Source organism: Brachyhypopomus gauderio, unplaced genomic scaffold (assembly GCF_052324685.1).
Source record: "Brachyhypopomus gauderio isolate BG-103 unplaced genomic scaffold, BGAUD_0.2 sc63, whole genome shotgun sequence".
NCBI classification, from domain to species: Eukaryota; Metazoa; Chordata; class Actinopteri; order Gymnotiformes; family Hypopomidae; genus Brachyhypopomus; species Brachyhypopomus gauderio.
The window spans coordinates 722,962-727,309 of NW_027506884.1; the positions used below are offsets into that span (position 1 = coordinate 722,962).

At 41.3% G+C, this 4,348-nt stretch overlaps 1 long non-coding RNA gene across 3 annotated transcripts; it reads left to right on the forward strand.

Moving 5' to 3' along the window:
* On the forward strand, window positions 1–3,322 carry LOC143489546 (uncharacterized). 3 transcript variants are annotated; one of them, XR_013124705.1, is made up of 4 exons: window positions 1–465; window positions 1,999–2,078; window positions 2,199–2,410; window positions 2,574–3,322. It is a non-coding gene; the product is annotated as an uncharacterized LOC143489546 (long non-coding RNA). The 3 variants fall into 3 exon arrangements; XR_013124706.1 differs by having other exon boundaries at window positions 1–460; XR_013124707.1 differs by having other exon boundaries at window positions 1–378.
* The last annotated feature ends 1,026 nt before the right edge of the window (window positions 3,323–4,348 follow it).

The following is a 4,348-nucleotide window of genomic DNA, read 5'->3' on the forward strand; positions in this document are numbered from 1 at the left end:
TCATGTTTTCGTTCATTCAAACAAGTATTTCGGAAACCGTAGCATAACATTTGGCTAGTCGTTCTCCCAACAAAACAAGCAATGAAAACAGTACGAAGACCGATGGTGGAGCTACGTGCAGGCAGTTAGCTTAGCAGAGTAGCCGCTTCTAGGAGTGACTGCTGGAGTCATCGGAGGTGTTGCTATGTGCCTGTTTTGATCGGCATGCGCTGTACCTGTGTGGCAGGCGCCACTAAACAGTGGCAGGTGCCATTCGCTAAGTGGCAGGTGCCAGTACATGCCATTTCCGGCCGGCGGACCTGCCACTTCCTGCTGCCAGATGCCACTGAGGGACTGAACCCCTGCTGGGGTGAAACCAGGCACAGCCTCCCTCTCATGGTACAGAGGCGCTTGCTTCACTGGGGGATTGAGGACAGTAACGGCCACTTTCGTGAGGATCTGGAAGAAGACCGTGTACAATGTCAGGTTAAAAGGCTGCATGAACTGATAAAGATTCATTTAAGAGATGAGGCTTGATCATCAGTCATCCGAGGGCAGGTCTGCGATAAGATAACATCCTTTGTTTAGGGCATCGGCGCAGATGGAAATTCTGATGTGAGGGGGACCAAGCTGTACAATATATACGTTTATGTTTGTAGATGCTAGATTTCGGATGGGGTCAATATAAATCTGGAGGGGACATGTCCCCCCCGTCCCCAGTGCCATCTGCGCCCCTGGTTTAGGGAAAAGGGTTTTAAACGAACTGCAAGAAAACAAAAATATTACCTCGAATAACTGTCTGAGATGTATTATATGGACAGAGATGATTCGAATCAGTAACGAAATCCACTAAAAGTCGCTGGAGTGACCGAAGCGGCACAAACCTCCGGCGAGTCGAGCATGCAGTTATCTAAATAACTGCATAAATAACTAAATGAGGATTCTGATTGTCTTCAAGATATGCCCATGAAGCAGGCTACATAAATCATGAAATAATAAGGTTTTTAGTCTTATTTTCATTATATTTAATTACTAGAGTTATACGTTTATAGAGATACACGTTATATTTTGCATATTTAAACAAAGAGAGTTCGGTACATGAAACTAACGTACGTAAAACGCAACATAAGCCGCATGAATCATAGACTTTTAAGTAACTTTGACTGGTCTGCATTCACCAGCCCACGTTAGCTCGAAAATTCTTGATTTCAAACTTCAGCGGTTCTTCATATAGATTATTGTTCTTTCGGTTGCTGCTGTAACAGCGACTAACATCGGCTGCAGTAGGTTAAGAGATGTTTTAGTGTTCTTCAGAAACCTCGTTCGTGTCCTCTTCATCAGACAAACGTAATCAGATTGTTTGTCTACTGGTTTCAAAGAAATTCTGCCCATAGACACCCGCACTACCATTAGACCATTTACATAAGCAACCTATTGAAAGAACGTTTATCTCGACGGTATTGTTGGCGTTGTAATTGAAATTCATATCCAAGTGACAAATTGAGCTTTATTACATGAACCTGGATGGCTTGCAGCTATCTTGAAGTAGGTCAAGATGAGCTGTGTAACCTGTTTTAGAACATCTGCTGTCTCTGGCGCCCCGGGCACCTGTGATCCTGACAAGTGCACCCATTACCTTGAAACTGAAATTCAGTTTGTTGGGATGATTAAATCATGACACTTTGCTTGCCTTGCTTGAATGGTTTAAAGGGTGCTCTTACATCACACAGTTGTTTTCAGTCACATTTATTTAGTTACGTTAACAATGTGAGAAATAAAAAGTGAGATATTTGGTGGGATTTTTTCCGTTAATACGGTTTCTGAGTAAAAACAAATTCTATAATCTATAAATCAGGTTACCCTCTGTCTAATCGTAATCATTCAGTTTATGCAGACTATATTTATTCTGCTTTTTGTGCTAGTAAGAGGAAAATAATGGCAGATGACGCAGTCAAGAATTGCTGTTGATGCAGATTGTGACTCTGGTGTGAGTGTGACACTTGATGTGATCATTTTCAGGATCAACTACAGCCATGACCTACACCAGGATTACAACAAATTCTGACCACTGTAGCTCACTTCATGGACATTATGTGAAGGTATTATCATTAGCAAAGCTAACACACTGACTCACTGTAAATCAATTAGTAAATGAACAAATGTGTGTGTCCTCACAAAGTTGTGCCCGAGTCAGAAATAATCCCCCTTTACTTTCCAAGGTTCGGGATCCTAACAACTTCCAGTGAGAATGCAGCTGCACTGTTGAAAGCAGGACTGCGAAGACAAAAGCTGTCACAGCCAAAATTGCGCACTTTGTGGAGAGGATATATGAGAAACCTTTTATAGAAGCTCATCTGTACTGTTGCTCAGTCTCTTGAATTCAAGATCCAACACACTTTACATAAGTGCTGAAAACCTCAAATATGTCAAGGCAAGAAAATGAAATGTGAAGTTCCTTGCAAAGTTTGGATTGTCTTTTTTATATTAAATATTTAAGCATACCTCATAACTATTAATGATGTTCAAGTATGTATCCTTACAGTGTGTATATACCTTACTGAACATGCTCCATCTATTTTCTTTTTGGTTTCTAGGCAACAAAGCATGCTTTTGGACAAAAGATTTCACAGATGGAGACTGACAACTCAGAAAGCCTTCACGAAAATGAAAGTGTCTTCCACTTTACCTTTGACCAGCTGATGTGGAAGCAAATCTTGTGTCCTTCACACTTATCTGGTGATGGTGTTTGGGCTCTGGGTCAAATAAGGCAGGAAGTACTTCTGAGCTTACATCCATAGACATCCACAGAAAGACTTTCCACGGGGGGGGGGTTGGGGGGTTGTGACACGGACACCCTTAAGTATGAGTCCTTAAAAATCATACAATAAGGATAATGTCCAAAAATGATGTACTTTAGATAAAGTTTAGATGAGAACTTTGGATGAGATTTTAAAGATGAAGGCTCTGTCATGTCACCGCATGTAATGTATGGTGTAATCGGGGCAGTCATGGCCTGGTGGTTAGGGAACTGGTCTTGTCCCCAGACCTGAGGCCATGACTGAGGTGCCCCTGAGCAAGGCCCTTAACCCTCAATTGCTCACTTGTATAAAAATGAGATAAAAATCTAAGTCGCTCTGGATAAGGGCGTCTGCCAAATGCCGTAAATATAAATGTAAATGTGTATTGTTCCTGTAATGTAAGAGCAGTTGGGTCAAGGGGAATCATAGAAGATGGTAGAGATATTTTTGTTTCATTCATGTAAGAGAGGCAATAAAGACAGAAACTATGGCAAAGGACACGATGAGATAATTAAGGATGTTGGTTTTGTGGTGTCGCAATTGATACAAATGCTGGAATTGTTTTATTTATGTAAATAAAATCTTGTTCAGGGAATTTTGGCTGTTCTGTCTCAGAAACTTACAGTTTACACAAAAGGTCAAAGTTGAGGGATGATTACCACCATTACCAATACTGATTTGATTCACTCTGTAGAAGAGTGAGTTCATTATTCAACTGATTTTGTAATAGTTTTGTTGCTCCTATCCTTGCCTGTGCCTCACTATCCTGAAATGAATATCAGAAACCAGAGGGAAAACGAGGCAGAGGTGTTGTCCAGCAGCCACTAAGAACGAGCTCGACTTACCACTGAAAGTGTGGACACAGCTCTGAGCCCAGGCTAGCTGCCTCCTACAGCTCGTGCCCCTGGAGCTCCTCCCACAAAACATAAGCTCCTCCCACACTCTCACACCTTTTTCAGAGCAACAAAATATACATAGACTGAAGTGGCAAACTCCTGTACACCCTTGCATCTCTGAGAGAGTAAAGATCTTATCTACCATTCCATAGTCAGATAAGAATGCACTATGTTCTTCCTGAGTGCACAGCTTGACAACTGGGTAGACTGCTTTCTTTGACATTGACTTTACCATTGAGAATTCTCTCACATCATCTTTGTTATAATCATACATTGCATACCTTATCCACGTCAAGCATACTACTAAATCATTATTGCATTATTTTTCCTGTGCTCTTTAAAAACTCAACAAAACGGGTGGAAAAACTGTCAGTGGCTTGGGAATCCAGAGCAAGATGGTGTTTTTCACCACTGTAAATTAAGACAACATTCCCATAAGGATGAAAATACTTTAACAGAAATGTATATTATACATAAACACTTATCTTAGCGCTGTTCTTGTGTGTTTTTAGGCGGTTAAACTAATTTTGTGTTGTTTTGGTTTGTATCTTGTTTTTATACGGTGGTATTCTAGTATATTCCATATGTTGGCTCATTATGGGGATGGTAGTGACAGAGTCTGTCCGCTAGGGGGCAGACCGAACCAGTGTGAGCGGACAGACGTGTCGGGAGGAA